General features: G+C 44.3%; 1 protein-coding gene across 2 annotated transcripts in view; it reads left to right on the top strand.

Moving 5' to 3' along the window:
- Nucleotides 1–18,806, top strand: part of MOB3B (MOB kinase activator 3B) — a 201,353-nt gene that overhangs the window by 123,365 nt on the left and 59,182 nt on the right. The gene's annotated exons all lie outside the window — the stretch shown is intronic.

Below are 18,806 nucleotides of genomic sequence, written 5' to 3'. Positions count from 1 at the left end.
ACTTGCCCAGAATTACCTAGGAGATGTTTGCTCTTGGTTAGTTCTTGGCTCTGAGCTCTGAAACTCTCCAGGGTCAAGTTGATCTCCCCAAGGGAAGAAGACAAGAAGTGAGTTGATGATCTCTCCACCCAGGTTGGGAGGGGGATAAGAAGGAGATACGTTTCAGAAGACACACTGTATCCTTCTTGTACTCTGTGGCATTGGATTCTGTTTCCCCGGCACTGGATTCTGTTTCCCCGGCAGTGGATTGAAGGTAATACGTGAGCTCCTCCCAGGGAAGCTATGTGATTAAAGCAAAATTGCTTTAATTTCTACTCAGATAGCTTGAAACGGTGACCTTTTTTTTTTTCTTTAAAGATTTTATTTATTTATTTGACACAGAGAGAGTGATCACAAGTAGGCAGAGAGGCAGGCAGAGAGGTAGGGGAAAACAGGCTCCCCGCCGAGCAGAGAGCCCTGTGTGGGGCTCTATCCCAGGACCCTGAGATCATGACCTGAGCTGAAGGCAGAGGCTTAACCCATGAGCCACCCCTGGCGCCCTGGAATGGTGACCTTTTGAATAGAGAGGAAGTATGCCATAAAATTTATCTTTGCATCATTTATCAGAAGAGGGAAGAGGTCATTAAGCACTGGATGAGTGACCTGAAGTAGATTTCAACTGGGAAGTGATTCTGTACCCCAGGGATTCTAGACATTTGGCAATGTCTACAGACATTTTTTAGTTGTCACATGTGGGAGGGTGCTTTTGGCATCTATCAGGTAGATACTAACTAAATACCCTATACCACACAGGACAGCCTCTCACTACAAGTAACCAGCCCAAATGTGAATGAAATTGACGTAGAGAAACTCTGGTCTAATGAGCATTTGGTGGGAAGATAGTTTACCTGCTCTAAAAGAGCCAGTTAATTTCATGAACTGCCAAGTACTTTTGAAGCACTTACTTGTACATGAAAAATTACTGTAATTATAAATTACAAAATCTCTAATCATAAAAGCACTTCTCAGGAGGGAATTCAGTTGTTATTGTTATTATTATTAATTATTATTTCCTGAATGTTCTATAAACTTTTTTAAAAGAATATTGTAATAAGGAAAGAGATACAGTCAAATTTGACAGACTTACACTCATCAGAGCCAGATGAGGAAGTAATCAGAGTTAGTGATGACTTCAAAATACTGAGGCGTTATGGGTGTATTCCGGTTAATGTATTGCTTTACGTAATAATCAGTGGAGACCCTAATGACTGCATTTATTTTGTTATTTTTTCTAATGTAAGCATTAGCTATAAAAAGGCTATGGTTCGGGGTGCCTGGGTGGCTTAGTGGGTTAAGCCGCTGCCTTCGGCTCAGGTCATGATCTCAGGGCCCTGGGATCGAGCCCCGCATCAGGCTCTCTGCTCAGCAGGGAGCCTGCTTCCTCCTCTCTCTCTGCCTGCCTTTCTGCCTGCTTGTCATCTCTCTAAGTCAAATAAATAAATAAAATCTCTCTTAAAAAAAAAAAAGGCTATGGTTCAATGGAAGAGAAGCCTTGAATTAAATGAGATTGTTAAGACAGTTGACCCTTGAATAATGTGGGGGTTGGGGTGCTTTCCTTACCCCTCCCCACCACACAGAGTAGAAAATCCTCATGTAATTATTGACTCCCCCAAAACTTAACTACTAATGATCTACTATTGACCAGAAGCCTTACTGATAACATAAACAGCCAATTAACACATATTTTATGTGTATTATATACTGTATTCTTAAAATAAAATAAGCATAAGAGAAAATACATTTACAGTACTATACTGTCTTTATCTAAAACAACCTACATGTTAGTGGACCCGTAAAGTTCAAACTTGTGTTTCAAGGATCAACTACATTATCAGTCTTGACCCTTTTTGCAGTGATGGTCTTGGGGGGCACTTCTCTAAGACTCGTAGTCATTGGTCTCATCCTAGGCCTGCGTGTGGGTCTTACTTTTCGTTTGGGGAAGGAATAGGAAATTGAAGAAGTCAGAGCTATGTCTTCAATGGAGGAAAAGAAATCCATTTTTCAAACTGGAAAATGTGAAAAAAATACTACTGTCTCTTGCTTGATGGCATTTTTACTTCAGTTAAAGTGGCAGAGTTGAGTGAGATGTTAAGGAATGTGCTAGAGTGGATTGTTAACGTGTGCAGGGACCCTGAGGACCCTTCTACATATTCTTGAGAGACAGGGAAATTGAGTGACCCATGCATTTTGCACATTTTTAGACCTACTTGTAACCAATAGCTGTTCTTCATTATAGAGTTCCACGTAATTAATGAATTTGCTAACTAGTAGAACCATGGAAGTTCTTGTCATTGGATAAGAGCACGAGTACCAGGATCATTTAATAGAGGAATGGTAAGTGGGTTTCTTTGTGTTTATCTGTTGGTTATGGCTGTTTGTTGTATTGAGTTGAGAAGATCCTGAAACTGGCCTAAGTTGAGAAGAGCACTGAGAGAATCAACCATGTTAGCTTTGGAAACGTGGTGGGGAGCAAGGTGACATGGAAACCGTTTATTTGACCACCCTGCTCTACATGTTTAACACTTAAGTATTGACTCTCAACACCCTCAGTTTAAAAGTTCTCTGAGTTAGAGAATCTTCTAAAAAAAAAAAAAATTGAGAAAACTGTACCGGCCCACGTTTTGTCAATTGCAACTGCCTTACAAAGACATTTAATTATGTGGTTAAAGTCAAGTGTGCAGATCTAATTTCATTCATTTTTTAAAGCTAAAGTAATATGCCAGATGCTATGACAACCAACACCTCTGTCTAGAAAATATCTGCTATAAAGCAGATTTTTAGATCAGAGAAATTTAAAGATACATATCATTGCCATATGCATTTTGGTGTTCATACTTGGGGATCTGATATTTATACAGTGTTATCTAACAAAAAATTTTGGAGAACTCTACATGTATTATGCAATGCATTCCCAAAGCCTGTATATCTCCTTTCCTGTTGCCTTCACCTAATCACTCAGGGGGTTTTAAGAGAGTATGATTTTTTGTTCCTTGGGGATAAAAGAAAATTAAATATTTTTATATGAATTTAAAATAAAGAACTCTTATGGGTTCATTGCTTTGGGTCAGTTATTCAGTGCTTATTTTTTGTGTGGGGGGAACCTTCAAATTTAAACCAGTTCACTGCACATCTGTATGTGCAGTATGTGTTATGCTCAATATGTGTTACATTCCGTATGTGTTGGCTGGCGATGGCCTTGGAATGATTTCGTTTTGGAGGATCCCTGCACCTCCCTCTAGAAGAAGTGGTATCAGGCATTTTTCCTTAACACTCCTCTCCCTTCTTCGTGCATTTCTTTCTTCCCTGACCTCTTTTTAGTTTGAACAGTACTTACATCTCCCATTATGAGACTGTCTTACGACATCTTACGATGTCAAGAGGCTTTTCTACTTCACAAAGTAAATTGCTTGGATTGGATCCAAAATAGTGTTTCCTTTCAAGTTGCCCAGTGGGATGGTTAAAACACCTTACGCAAGTATCAGAGGGCTGCATTCCGATCTTACCTCTGTTTGGCTGTTGGGCCCTGCGCAAGTCATTAAACGGCTCTTCCTTTGTCCACACAGTCCCATGAATTGAGTTAAAGCAGATAATAGCTACTTCTCCTCACACATTATCATTTTAAGTCTGTGACAGCCAGGTCTTAGGGCACTTACGATGCTGACATTAACATTTTGTTCAGCAAAATATCAGGTTGCCTTGAAGGTAACTGAATTTCATGGAAGCCACTATGCTAGTTAAGAGGAAGGCTGACCTGTGAATAGAAGAGAGGCTCATTTTTATTCACAGAAAGGAGTAAATTCTGCCGTGTTCAGTGAGGAAGGAGATTGGTGGCAGATGGTCAAGGAGACATCCAGGAAACCATCGATGCAGTAGGAAGGAAACATGACTAGAAAGGAAGAAAAGAAAAAGAGTAGGTAGGATCAGTTAGGGCCTTTTGGTTGTAAGCAACAGAAATGCACTCTTACTGACCTCTTGGAAAAGGGCTTTATTACAGAGTAAGTCATCTCAAAGTCAAGTGAGGATTCTGGGTTTATGTGAATTGGGGCATTGGGATGGGTAGGTTTGGGGAGGGAGGATAACAGATTGGCAAACTCAGCAGAACGCCAGTCACGGAAGGGAGAGCAGTTCTCTGAGGGAGGAAAGCCACAAAAGAGGAAGGGGAAAGGAAAGCGGACTCTCAAGAATAATACAAGAAAGATAAATATTCCTCAACAAGCGAGAAGAGAATCAGATGGCCTTAACCCTCTGTCGGTGATACATTTGTCCAAAGCAAGAAAAAGTGTGGCTTAATGTTTTGGAGAAGAAAAAAAAAAAAAATAGGGAGAATGTACCAGGAAAGGAAAGTGAAATAAATCAAACCAAATTCATTCATTCTTGAACATATTCTTGAACACCAGGCACCTCTCCTGGGGATCTGAGGATGACCCACATCCTCAAAGAGCTCCCAGGCCAGCAACAGTGTTGTGAATTCCTTACTTACTGAATGCTTGCCAGGTGCCAGGTTTTTTGCCGAGAGCTCTGCAAGCTCTACATTTAATCCTTCCGGTGTTCCCTGGGGCTAGTCCTGTTATCTTCATGGGTGCGGTGCTGCAGCTCCAAAGTCTAGGGCTCTCGTTGCTGCTCTGTGTTGCCCATCTTAGCAAATAGAAGAGGAAAAAGAAAACAAAAAAGCAAAAGGAATTTATTGGACTCAGCTCAACCCTACAGTATCTCCAGTTAGTGGTGGAACCCCCTTCACCCCCTGCCATAGCCTGTTGCAAATTTTAAGGACAGCCAAGTGAAGTTTGCACTAGAGCCAGTCGGCCACTGCTCCAAAGCAGGACAGAACTTGCCTCTCTCGGTCTGGAGCATACCACTGTATCAACGGTCTTTTCCTGCTGAGCTTCTACAAGATGCCATCCTGACTTACTCCGTGGACCACCTTCCGCCCTCTCCCCCCAAGTTCAGATTTCAAGTCTAAAATCTGTATCCTAAACCAGGATAAAAATGTTACTCTGTCTTCTGGACCTGGACCTGTGGATCAGTGGTGAATGGGACTCTCAATGATTATGAATATTTTCAAGCTAGTAGGACCTCTGGCTCCAGCCGTTTGTCATGAAACATCCCACATGATAAAGTATGAATCCTGAAACACAAAACCTGAAACTCTGCTCCCTGCTTTTTTTTTTTTTTTTTTTAGATTTTATCTATTTATTTGAGAGAGAGAGAGAAGGAGAGAGAGCATGAGAGAAGAGAGGTCAGCGGGAGAAGCAGACTCCCGGCTGACAGGGAGCCCGATGTGGGACTTGATCTTGGGACTCCAGGATCATGATCTGAGCTGAAGACAGTCCTTTAACCAACTGAGCCACCCAAGGCGCCCCTGTTCCCCACTTTTAAGGTGACAGGATTACTTCTCCTTTTTTATGTTTTGCTACATTTACTAAAAATTGGGCTTATTTTATAATGGGAAAAAAGTCATATGTTAAGGAAAAATGCCTCCTGTGTTAGAGATCATCGAAAATCAATCCCTCTCTGTCACCTACACCATTGTTTGTAGGTTAAGTGTGACTGTGAGACAACCCCACACCAAACTGAAATCACCAAGAGAAATGCAGTATCCTCACATGAGGGTATGGTAGGTCCTGCTTTCCTTCCTCGCCACCATCACTACTGCCTTTTTGTGGCTTTTGGACCTTTTCTTCAAGACATCCTCCGGACCGGGTTGATTCAATGGCGGGTACAATACAGAGCTGCCGCCCTTCACCGCCCTTGTGGGGCCACTGCTTTTGGTAGTTCTGTCTTTTGAAAAGTTGGGCCTCTGCCTCTGTTTTCTTTTCCTTTAAAAAGTCATTGAAGTCCGGAGTGTCGGCCGTGACCTTTGGAAATGTTTTTACAGCTTACAGAGACTTCCTGACATGTTTTATTAGCTCTTGATGGTAGCTAATAAAGTGAGTCTTAGCAAAGCCGCATAACGTGACCGATTAGAGCCTCTTCCAAAATAACCACTCAGCAGAGCTGCCCTTGGAGGAGGCTTGACGACAGGATATTTGGCTACCGCTTTCGGTCCAGTTCAGCAGGGCATGAGGGATTACGGCTTGAAGAAAGGGAGGTCATCCCTTTAGGAAATACAACAGCAGCTTATTCTGCGAGAGCCTCGAATATGAGAGCCTCCTACCCCCCGGGAAAACAGAAATACCGCTCTAGGAATGGAGGAACAAGTTATTCCGAAGTGCTTTTGTTTTCTGCCTTCACGGAAGTAAAACATAAGCCAGAGCTGGTCACCTGTCTTTTTAAGAGCACTGAAAGATGAGACACCAACCCTCCTTTAAAGTTTATGTGTTAAACAAGATCTCTGTTCTCTGCTTTCTTCTGCTTTAGCCAACAGGTTTTGAGTTTAGGCTGTAGATTCAAATGCTGCTGCGGCCACTGACCGGCTGGGTGATCTTGAGTCAGTGACCACTTAATTCTTAGTTTCCTTGTATAGGAAGTGGCGATGATAATTGTAGGGTTATTGTGGGGGAGAAAATATAATGATGCATATAAGGGGCTTAGCACAGTGCTTGACCTAAGACTCAAAAAGTATTAGCTATGACTTTTTTAAATTAACATATAATGTATTATTAGCCCCAGGGGTACAGGTCTGTGAATCGCCAGATTTACACACTTATCGGCACTCACCATAGCACATACCCTCCCCAGTGTCCATAAGCCAACCACATTCTCCCTACGCCCATTCCCCCAGCAACCTTCAGTTTGTTTTGTGAGATTGAGTTTCTTATGGTTTGTCTCCTTCCTGAATCCATCTTGTTTCATTTTTTCCTTCGCTACCCCCAAACCCCTCATGTTGCCTCTCAAATTCTTCATATCAGGGAGATCATATGATAATTGTCTTTCTCTGATTGACTTATTTTGCTCAGCATAATACACTCTAGTTTCATCCACGCCGTTGCAAAAGGCAAGATTTTGCTTCTTTTGATGGCTGCATAGTGTTCCATTGTATAGATATACCACATCTTTTTTATCCAGTCATCTGTTGATGGACATCTAGGTTCTTTCCATAGTTTGGCTATTGTGGACATTGCCGCTATAAGCATTCGGGTGCACATGCCCCTTCAGATCACTACATTTGTATCTTTAGGGTAAATACCCAGTAGTGCGATTGTTGGGTCATAGGGTGCTCTATTTTCAACTTTTTGAGGAACTTCCATGCTATTTTCCAGATTCGTTGCACTAGCTGGCACTCACCAATAGTAAGGAGGGTTCCCCTTTCCCCTTTCTCCGCATCCTCGCCAACACCTGTCATTTCCTGACTGGTTAATTTTAGCCATTCTGACTGGTGTGAGGTGGTATCCCATTGTGGTTTTGATTTGTGTTTCCCTGATGACGAGTGATGTGGAGCATTTTTTCATGTGTCTGTTGGCCATCTGGATGTCTTCTTTGCAGAAACGTCTGTTCATGTCCCCTGCCCATTTCTTGATTGGATTATTTGTTCTTTGGGTGTTGAGTTTGATGACTTCTTTATAGATTTTTGGATCCTTAGCTATGACATTCTTTTTAAGTTCTTTGGAAGCCCATGCCTAGGCTCTGTTTGTGGAACAGTTTATCTGTGTGCCCCCCTCCACCCAGGTCCATCACCTGGGTGATGACTTTGTATGACTTTGTATGACTTTGTGGGACACAGTTAGCAACGGGACTCCATTCACATAAACAGCCACGTGCATGATATCTTGGAACAGTGCAACACAGCAGCCCCCATCCCTTCCAGTTCTCCCCCTCCCACCCTGCCCCAACAAGCCTTTTCACCTTTTACAAATAATCACCTGGCCTACTCTTTCGGGAAACAAGTTACTCATAAATAGGTATAAAAGAAAAAAGGAAAAGAGGACCTAGACAACATTTTAAACACACATGGCAAGAACTTACTTGTAGTCCTTGTTTTATAACAAACTAGGCAGGGAACTGCTGCTATTCCAGAGAGTTGGTAACAGCCAGATACCATGGATCTGCTTCACGTGAAACCCCATCAGAATCTAGAGAAAGAACAAAGAAGCTTAAAAAATAAAAAAGCTGGGGACCAATAGTTAAGCAGCCCCTTTTCTTCCTTTTTGTTGGAAGCAATTCTTTAGCTCACATCCAACAAGATTCATAGGAGATTAGTAGATTGGGAAGCCTAAGGAGGGAAAACCAGGGAGGGAGGACATCTTTCCAGCCCATTCTGTGTGACAGTTGATCAATCCATGGTAGGCCATCAGTGGTTACCATGACGATTACATTTATTTTATAGATGAGGAAGCCAAGATGACTCAGTTGTGAAAGTGATAGGGAAAGCATACTGCGAGCAAGGGGCAAAGTGTAGAACTGACTTTTGACTTTGGTCTCTCCACTGTGTCAAAGGTTCTTAGGCGTCAGTGGTGGACTCACTGCACCCTGAGACAAAATGAGAAAGTGGAAAATAAAGACTTCAGATCAAATTATTCATATTTATTTTCCAGTGTATTCTGTATAAAAGACTGTTTTGGTTTTGTTTTGTTTTTTTTTTTTTAAGATTTTATTTATTTATTTGAGAGACAGCGATAGCGAGAGAGAGCATGAGTGGCATGGAGAGGAAGAAGCAGGCTCCCCACTGACCAGGGAGCCTGATGTGAGGCTTCCATCCCAGGACCCTGGGGCCATGACCTGAGCTGAAGGCAGATGCTCAACCGACTGAGCCACCCACCTTTACTCCTGTAAAGGATTGTTTTTTATTCTGAGATTCTTCTTTCTTTATTTCTTTTTGGGGGTTAAAAATGTCACTTCTTAAAGAAGAAATGCCATTTCTTTTACGATGTGATGCAACCAGAGAGGCATTTTTATTTGCCCTTGTTGGCAAAGTAAAGGAGACAACTTGTGTTGACCTTTTGCCCAGTTTTTAAAATTGTGCTGAATTCTGAAAACCAGAAGTCTAGTATTACTATATGACACTGTTTTGCTTCCCTCAGAGCACATGCAAATGTCTTAAATGCACCTGTTGGCACTGATACTCCTTGTAACCTGTGGGCCTAGTGTGTAATTATGGTCTAAATTATTCACTAAGCCATAATGATGCTCAAGAATTACCTGCTCCTAGACACATTTCCTTGTTGCTTTGTGCAGATTCTACCCAAAAATGGTTTCAATTAAAAATTCTCTGGGAAACACTGAAACTTCAGATTCCAGAGCCCTGCCCTCAGAGACTGATTCAGTAGTTCTGGGCAGGACCCCAAATCTGGCTTTTTAGGACCCCTTTGAGGTGACGCTGATGCTGCTCATCTGGGAATGATACTTCCAGAAACTCTCATATAAAGGCCTTGGATCTCACAGGAGATGATCTCTTCTCCACACTGAGAATTCTTTGTTCTTTCCGTGGAGGCCTGGCATCATGTCAAGCTCAATTTTGTGAATTATATGAGATTTCTGCATCCATGTCTGGCTAAAATATTAGAAAACAGCCTTCTGAATTGCTTTAAGCACTTCCTTCGAAATTCAATTTAAGTAAAATTGCTCTTAAAAAGTATTTCCTAAGTATCAAGTCAGTTTTGCACTTGATTCAAGACCCAGTACCTCCCAGCCGAATCCTGGCCCCGTCGGGACGGTCTCCATCCTGTGTGTGACATCAGTCGGTTGCCAGGGGAGTGAAGGCTGTGCTGTAATTCCCACCTCCATGCAGAGTTCCTTTAGTGCACATCAACTGAGAAACACTTCTTTTTTTTCCTTTTGGATCACACTCAGAGAGGATATTTAGTATAAACACTTACTTTTATTAAAATACTTTAATGATATATGGTTTCCAAATATTTTCTGCCATCACATTTTTCACACGAACAGTACACTTCCAACAATAACCTACGAGGATTCCTGGCCCAGGAGACGCTGATCAGATCAGCGGGGGCCTGAGTAAAACTTGAAAGGCCTCCCTCTGGAGGTCTTTCCCGCCCTGCCGCTACACTCCAGCCCTCATTTATACCAATAAACTTCACAGAGATCAGCTATGCTGCCCGTATCCAAAAAGAAGATCATCATTGAAGATGTGCCCGAGGTGAGAGCAGCCAGCAGTGCAGTTCCTGAATACAACACCACTCAGCCAGACGTCATTTTACCAAAGCTCCCCTCTTCCCAAATAAGACCTTTCTTAAGAAAGGAGTCGGTGATGGGGCACCTGCATGGCTCAGTTGGGTTAAGCCTCTGCCTTTGGCAGGGGTCATGGTGTCAGGATCCTGGGATGTAGCCCCACATCAGGCTTTCTGTTCAACAGGGATCCTGCTTCCCCCTCTGCCTGCCTCTCTGCCTACTTGTGATCTCCCTCTCTCTCTGTCAAATAAATAAAATCTTTAAATTAAAAAAAGAAAGAAAGAAAGGAGTAGGTGTGAGGCTGCCTGGGTGGCGCTCGGTTAAGCATCCAATCTTGATTTCAGCTCAGGTCATGATCTCAGAGTCATGACATGGAGCCCTGAGTGGGGCCCTGTGCTGGGCGTGGAGCCTGCGTAAGATTCTCTCTCCCTGTCCCACTGCCCTCCTCTTTCTCCGTCTCTAAAAAAATAACAATAATAATATTTAAAAAAAAAAAAAAGTAGGTTGAGTAAAGGGATCACGCCTCTGCTTCCCTGCTTCTTTACTTTTTTGTGCTCTTGACTCACTTATGCCTCCGAGCTCCTCCAGGATTCCCTCTGGCATCTCTGCCTGGGTAAGGTGCTCTGCTCCTGCTTCTCCCTGATGACTTCGTACCCCCTGCTATTCTCACTGTAATGAAAGGGTTTCTCAGCTGTGGCCTGAGCTCACAGCTAGGCCCTCTTGGGTTGAGGTCCCCTCTTGGCCACTCCCTGTGGGAACTTGGGCAGGTGGCATTATGTTGCAACTCAGTGTTTCATCTGTCAGTGGGCATCATTATTGGATATTCTACATAGGGTTTATACCTAAGATAATGCTTATGAAATATTAGCACAATGTCAGTCACATAAATAATATTAGCAATTAAATTGTGGAAATAATATTTAGAAAATCGATGGCCATCTTTCTTCCATGTCTACTGCAAGTAATAACTTTGATTATTTATTTATTTATTTGTTTGTTTGTTTTTGGGTGGGTGCTTAGAGTGAAGTCTCCCTGTGCTTCTCCACAGGGTAATAATGCATTTGAGCTCTCGGAGTGATCATCTGCTGTGTCCCAGGCACTGTAGTATTCATTGCACATATAGGAACAAAGGCATGGCCCTGGCCTCACGAAGGTTACAGACTAGTGGAAGGGCCAGAGAACAACAAGTAAGCCAGAACAGAAAGAGAGGAAACAGCTAGTGATAGGGAGCACTATGAAGAAAACGATCAGAGAATTTAAGGTGGAGGCAGAGATCTATGTGAGAGAGGTCCGAGCAAGCATCTGAGAGGGGCGGTGGGAAGAGAGGTGGGGAATTCCAGGCTGCAGGAGCAGAGTGTGTAGGACCTGAAATAGAAGAGACCTTGGCATGGTCAAGAAATTGCAGAGAGGCCTGTTTGCCTGCAGTGGAGTCAGAGAAGAGGAGAGCCAGATCCCACAAAGCCCTGGTTCTCCAACGGGCGTGCTTCGCCATCACCCAGGTTGACCCGCTGGGCCTCACGCCTGGAGATCCACTAGGTCTGGGGTGGGGTCTGGGAATTCACATACATGGATGCTGTGAGTCTGGGGCCACCCTGGAGACCCCTGATAGAAGACTTCTTCAGGACACAATAAACGGTTTGAATTTAATTTGAAGCCTTGGTTAGAAGCCAACAAGCGATGTCAAGAGCTGTAGCCTTTAATTATTATTTTTTAAATGATGACTCAGAGTATTGTGTGGATAATTCGTTGGAAATTATCAAGATTAACAATGGGGACATCATTTAGGAAATTATGGACGGTCGTCAGGCCAAGGCAGTGGCAGTGGAGAAGAAAGGAAGCATTCAGAGTGTGCTTAGGAAGTGGCAGCAATAGGATCTGCCTGAGGATGGAATGGGACTGTGAGGGGAAGAGAAGGAGGATGTTGCCTGGGTTTGGGGAAGGTGGTGGAGGCATTTACTGAGGTAAGGGAGATGGGCATGTTTGGGAAGAAGAGGAAAGGAATTTGTTGGCATGTTTTAGACACATTACATTTGAAGAATCATCTCCAAGCTCAACACTACCATGAATTGAAAATATTGAACGCAGTAACCTCCTCAGCGCTAAAATGAAAACTCTCTGGGTGCTTGGGGACTGGCTCATTAGTCTTCTCTCTCTGGGAACCAGGCGTGCTCGGTAATAAATTACTACTCCTTCTCTGGGAGCAACATCCCCAAAAGTCATTTTCTTTCTTTCTTTTTTTAAAGATTTTATTTATTTTATTTGTTAGAGAGAGAGAGAGCGCACAAACACGGGGAGCAGCAGGCAGAAGGAGAAGCAGGCTCCCCACTGAGCAGGGATCCTGATGTGGGACTTGATTCCAGGACCCTGCAATCATGAGCTGAGCTGAAGGCAGACGCTTAATTGACTGAGCCACCCAGGCATCCCCAGAAGTCGATTTCAAGTAGGCCAGGCACCTTTGCTCTTGGGTTGTTGGTGGTTAACACTATGTCCATCCTAAAGTGAAGGCTCCTGTGGGGCCAGACTGCTTTTCTTTCCAGGGTCTACCCTAAGATGGGGCTTCTCACCTTTGACACTGCTGACATTTGGTTGGATGATTCTTTGCTTGGGGTGGGCAGGGGCCACTGTCTAGAGCCTTGTGAAATGTTTAACAGCATCTTAACCTACCAGATGCCAGTAGCCCCTTCTCCTCCTGATTTGTAACAACCCAGAATACCTGCAACCATTGCCAAATACCCCCCGCTGGGGAGCAAAATAGCTGAGCATGTTAACCTTGCACAGTACCCTTGTCACGAGACAAACTACTGCTTATGTAATATTCCTGCTTTCTATCCCAGCTTCTCAGAACTCCCTTTCTTTCTTTTTTTTTTTTTTAAGATTTTATTTATTTATTTGACAGAGAGAGAGATCACAAGTAGGCAGAGAGGCAGGCAGAGAGAGAGAGAGGAGGAAGCAGGTTCGCTACCGAGCAGAGGGCCCGATACAGGACTCGATCCCAGGACCCTGAGATCATGACCTGAGCTGAAGGCAGAGGCTTAACCCGCTGAGCCACCCAGGTACCCCCTCAGAACTCCCTTTCAAGGGGACTTTTTAATCAGTCTTAAATGTTAATACAGGCCAGTGGTTAAGGAAATGCTATAATGATTTTCTGGAGAAGACATCTCTGGCCTTAAAATGGTCCTGTTAATGTTGCTGATGGAAGGAACTTTAGGGCAGCCTGTAGGAAGAAGAATGGGAGAATCTGATGATAAGCCTGATAATGATAATGGTAATAATAGCAATAATAATAGCAGCTGCTAATATTTATATAGAAATGTGCCATAGCACAGATTTAAATATTTAAAAGAAATACTAACTCACTTAATCCTTATAGCAACACCATGACTTTGGTAGTTTTATTATCCCCATTTTATGGATGAGGAAACGGAGCTGTAGAGACTTACCAAGGTCACGCAGTTAAGTAACAGCTGCGTTAGGAACCAGGCAATCTGCCCCTCCCCCCACTTCCATCCTCCTGTTCTCAAAAGAGGGTAAAATGATCTGCCTGCTAAGATTATCACCTTTAATCCTCAACCATAATTCTAAATTTACCAAGTCACTTCCGTAGTAAATTCCGATAATTGAAAGTATCTTAGAAATTGTGATTTGCATTGATGAGACATGTATTTTCCGTAAACATTTATTTGTTCATGCGTTTTACCCCCCTTTCATTCGCTTAAAGGAGGCACCTAAGTTTCATTTTCTTAGCAAACGCACATTAAGGCCACAGATTTCATTAAGTCATAGGTATTCGTTTTCATGCATTTGCAACATTATTTTTGGTATCCCAAATTTGCTACTTCTGCCACATTTTGCTATTTCTAGATTGCATGGAGAAGCCAGTACAAACAAATTTCCATTACTGTGGCAAGGGCAGGCAACTGTGAAATTAGAGGTGTGCTGAATTCACGTGATTTAGGAGGGATGAACGCTCACACCTTTCCCACAAATCCCTCCAGCAACCAGGAGATTGCAGTGGGAAATGTGCTTGGATGAGGGATATAACATGAGTCATGAGCTGATTCTTTGATTGCTGTCTTGGCCCCTGGAAAGATAAGCTCATGACATTTTCCTTCAAAACATGTTCTGAAATGCAATTCCTGTAGCTAATAAAATACCACTGGAACTCAGGCTGACTGGGCCTTAAGGGCCATCAAGAATGTGATGACAACCGATACAGGATTACACCTGACCCTGTTTGTGCTACATTTATAAATTTTGAAATTCCTTCGAAAAGAGCTTCCATCTGGTGAATTTCCCTAAGGAGAGAAATTTCTTGCACTTACCCGTTTTGCATCTGAAAAAAAAAAAAAATTCTTCGTGCTATTCTTGAAAAGATAGAGTATTGCTATCAACATAGAAGTTCCTTCAATCTGCTTTAGATTTTTTTGGTTTTGTTTTGTTGTTGTTGTGGGTTTTTGTTGTTTTGTTGTTTGTTTCTTTGTTGTTTTTCTTTTTCTTTTTTTTAAGATTTTATTTATTTATTTGACAGAGAGACACAGCAAGAAAAGGAACACAAGCAGGGGGAGTGGGAGAGGGAGAAGCAGGCTTCCCGCCAATGCGGGGCTCGATCCCAGGATCCTGGGATCATGACATGAGCCGAAGGCAGATGCTTAACAACTGAGCCACCCAGGCGCCCCTGTTTTATGGTTTTGACTAGCCTTCCATCCAGATCCAGACCATCAAGGGAGTTATTGCTGTAACAGGACATTTCCTTGGGCTTTATGGAGTTGTTCCTTTCACATGTGTCAATAATGTTAAAATACTAAAAATGACTGAGATATATAGGGTACATACCTAATATGCTCGCCACTTCAGGTGGCTAATTTAACTCCTCCAGCCTATGAGAAAGGAATCATACTGACCCCAGATTCACAGATGAGAAAATACAAAGAGAGGAGCGACTCGCCTGTGCCAGGTGACAAGGCAGTCGGGGACTGGGACTTGAACTTTGCACATAGTCCAGGGTACTCACCATCTTTTGCAGGCTACCTTCTACCTGTGGACAGCATATGCCTCGTCTTAAAGGAGACACAGTTGCAGGATGGACTACCCCTGGCTTCTTGCACATCTCTGTGCAGCAGTCGAGGTGTCCAGAGCTTACGAGGTTGAAATCTTCCCCGAACATGTCCATGGGGAAAGTGTTTGAGAACCTTCTTCCTTCTGTGCGTGAGGCCCGGAGGCACCCTTCACCGTCATGGTTGGCACCAGAAGAATCCAAACCTCAGGGTGCTCTGGGGCTTACCTCAGCAGCTGCCACCGCCAACTGTCAAAGGGAGCAAGTCAGTGCTTGAGGCCATGCCAGGCCTGGCCAGCGCTGGGGCATGCTCTAAAGCTCTCAGCAAATGATCCGCTTTGAGCGTGTGTTTCCCCTGCCAGAATGCATGAGGGCAATCGATACTGGCCTCTGTCTTGGCATGCTTGGTAAGAGTTCTGCTCCTAGACCAGTCCTGCAGAAATATTCCTGAGGAATTTTCAGATATCCAGACATTAAGTGTCCCAGCAGCTCTTCCTGCAAAGAGATCTAGAGAGCAGGTCATGGGGGAGCGGGTCATGGGGGAGTTGGCGGGGAGAGTGGATGAGAAAGAGGGCAGGAGAGGGCCCCACTCTCTCAGCCTGCCACCACCCCACAGCCTTCTGCAGCCCCTTAGGCACCATTGTAACAGCTGCTCAGTAAAGTTCTAAACCACTGGTTGGTCCTGCTTTTCCTTCTTTACCTTCTTGGCACTCCATTGTCACGGCCTCACGGTGCCTCGCACAGGGTCTGGTGCTCTGGGAGGGCTGAATACATTTCTTTCTGAGTTGATACGAATTGGGAGACACAGTTGCCGTTCCTCTGTATGTCCTGCTTTGCTTTAAAAAGTGTCCTGTGGGGGCGCCTGGGTGGCTCAGTGGGTTAAAGCCTCTGCTTTCGGCTCAGGTCATGATCCCAGGGTCCTGGGATTCAGCCCCACATTGGGCTCTCTGCTCAGCAGGGAGCCTGCTTCCTCCTCTCTCTCTCTCTCTGCCTGCCTCTGTGCCTACTCGTGATCTCTCTCTGTCAAATAAATAAATAAAAATCTTAAAAAAAAAAAAAAAAGTGTCCTGTGAATGTCAGCATTCAGGGGAGTATGTTAAACCCCATGGAGGACGGGACGCCTGGGTGGCTCGGTTGGTTAAGCAGCTGCCTTCGGCTCAGGTCATGATCCCAGCGTCCTGGGATCGAGTCCCACATCGGGCTCCTTGCTCTGCAGGGAGCCTGCTTCTCCCTATGACTCTGCCTTCCACTCTGTCTGCCTGTGCTCGCTCTCGCTCTCTCTCTCTCTCTCTCTCTGACAAATAAATAAATTAAAAAAAAAAAAAAAACCCATGGAGGAAATGAGACTTAAAAAAACGCCTTCAGGGAAACATACCCTATAGACTCTCCTTTTTCTCCCTTCTCCTCCTCCAGTAGTCCTGCTTCCTGCCCTGTGGTGGGCTCTGCCACGAGAATCACGCAGTTTGGTCTTGATGCTGATTTCTAAGACAAGATGCCTATCTTCATGCTTTAATGGTCTCCAGATGCTCATCTCAGTTCCCCTGGACGGGGACTCCCTGAACAACCTTTGTAATTGGTGAGACATGCTCTGGGTTCCTGGCAGACGGGTGCGGGGTGGGTGGGGATGCTGGCTGAGAACCAGGCTCACCTTCCCAGGTCCAGGCTGGTGCCCTGTGGCCCGGATGACTCCCCTCTGTATCAGATGCTACTACTTGACACAAAATAGTGGGTGGGCTGCGCCAGGAGGCACTTGGAAGCCGGGAGGTGGAGGGAGGGGGGATGTTTCCATCCGACACTCAGATATGCCAGAGAACTGTTCGAGGGGATGCTGGTGGAGAGAGCACCCCCGCGTCCGGATCCTGCAGCAGGTCCGCCCCCACTATTGTTTCCTTGGGAAGAAGAGGAGTTGCTGCGGAACAGTCGATTTAATGAGAGAGATTATAATCACCAAGTGGCCAGGCCTTTGTTTTCCTCGGTTCAGGGAGGAGTGTGCCAGCTCGTTGCCAGTGTGAATGGGCAGAGATTGTTTGAGCTTTTGAGCTCTGAAATAACAGCATCTCCTCAGCTGCGTGCCTGTAGCTCACCCTAAATGCCAGGAGAGGTTGGCTGTGGGGCCTGGTCCTAGCTCGGACAGGTGCGCACTCAGACCAGTCATGACAACGTGGTAGCTTGTTTCTCCACTCAGATTTTATTTCTTTCTTTCTTTCTTTATTTATTTATTTTTAAGATTTTATTTATTTATTTGACAGGGATCACAAGTAGCCAGAGAGGCAGGCAGAGAGAGGGGGAAGCAGGGTCCCTGCTGAGCAGAGAGTTTGATGCAAGGCTCCATTCCAGGACCCTGGGATCATGACCTGAGCCAAAGGCAGAGGCTTAACCCAGTAAGCCACCCAGGTGCCCTGTCAGATGTTTTTAAAAGAGAGTGAACTTAGGCTTCATCTTCTCAGGATGTGCACTCCTCAGGAGCTCTGTGATTTTCACCAAGACACTTAATTTACTAACATTTACTTTTATGTATAAATTTTAAAATGAAAAGCAGAAGACACGGTGCCTGTGGAGGTGGTTTCTGTAGCTCCGTGTTTTGGAAACCCCAGCCTTCTTGTTTGGAGGTAGAGACTTGGGTGATGGAGCAGTGGCTCCTCTCCTTACTGGGTGGGTTTCTGTTTTCTTACCTCAGAAATGGGGGTAATTATCCCTTGCTTGCAGGGAGATCAAAACTTAATCAGATCATTTCAGCATTCCCCAAAGTTTATGTTATGTAGAAAAGTGTTCTGTGGCCAAGTAGGCTTAGGAAATACTGCATTAAAAGGAAACAGGTTTCTTTAATTGTAGAATTTTCTCGGAACCTTTCTGATGCTTATATATACCAGGAAATTTCCTGGGATGAGCCACAGTAAACAGAGTTTTATTTAAGTCTGATAGCTTTTCATTTTTTTTTTTTTTTAAAGGTACATCCAACCATAGGAGAGCAAACTTTGAGGAATGCTAGATAATGCAATTTAGCCTCATGCTAACATGGAATAGTCATTAAGGGTGATCACAGCCATTTATTAGAGGCCTGCTAGGTTTTGGGTAGAGTACAGTATAAATAACAAATTAAGAATACAGTCTGCTAACACTTGAGCAGGAAATGTGTGTATGTGCATATCTTCCAGACACTCTTTAAAAGCATCAATGGGGGGTGCCTGGGTGGCTCAGTGGGTTAAGCCTCTGCCTTCTGCTCAGGTCGTGATCTCAGGGTCCTGGGATTGAGCCCCGCATTGGGCTCTCTGCTCAGCAGGGAGCCTGCTTCCCCCTCTCTCTCTGCCTGCCTCTCTGCCTACTTGTGATCTCTGTCTGTCGAATAAATAAAATCTTAAAAAAAAAAAAAGGCATCGGTGGGCTCGCTGGGTTCACAGAGTTGGCTCCGTCCTGATTTAAAAGGAAAATAATATGTCTCCATAGATAGGTGCCCTCCTACACCCACATCCACATGTAAACAGCCTGCTGGCCCCTCTGGACTTGCCTCAGGAGCCACCCCACAACCTAGCCTGTCAGCTCCTTTGACAGGTTATCTGGCCCTCTCTCAGGGCACCTTCATGAATCAGTGTTTACTTACATAATTGACTTGGGATCGTTTGAGGCAGAGTCTGAATTCCCAGACTTCCTG

The sequence above is a fragment of the Mustela nivalis genome, assembly GCF_964662115.1.
Source record: "Mustela nivalis genome assembly, chromosome: 13".
NCBI classification, from domain to species: domain Eukaryota; kingdom Metazoa; phylum Chordata; class Mammalia; order Carnivora; family Mustelidae; genus Mustela; species Mustela nivalis.
Note: the sequence above shows the minus strand (reverse complement) of the source record. Positions and strands in the feature narration are given on the sequence as shown.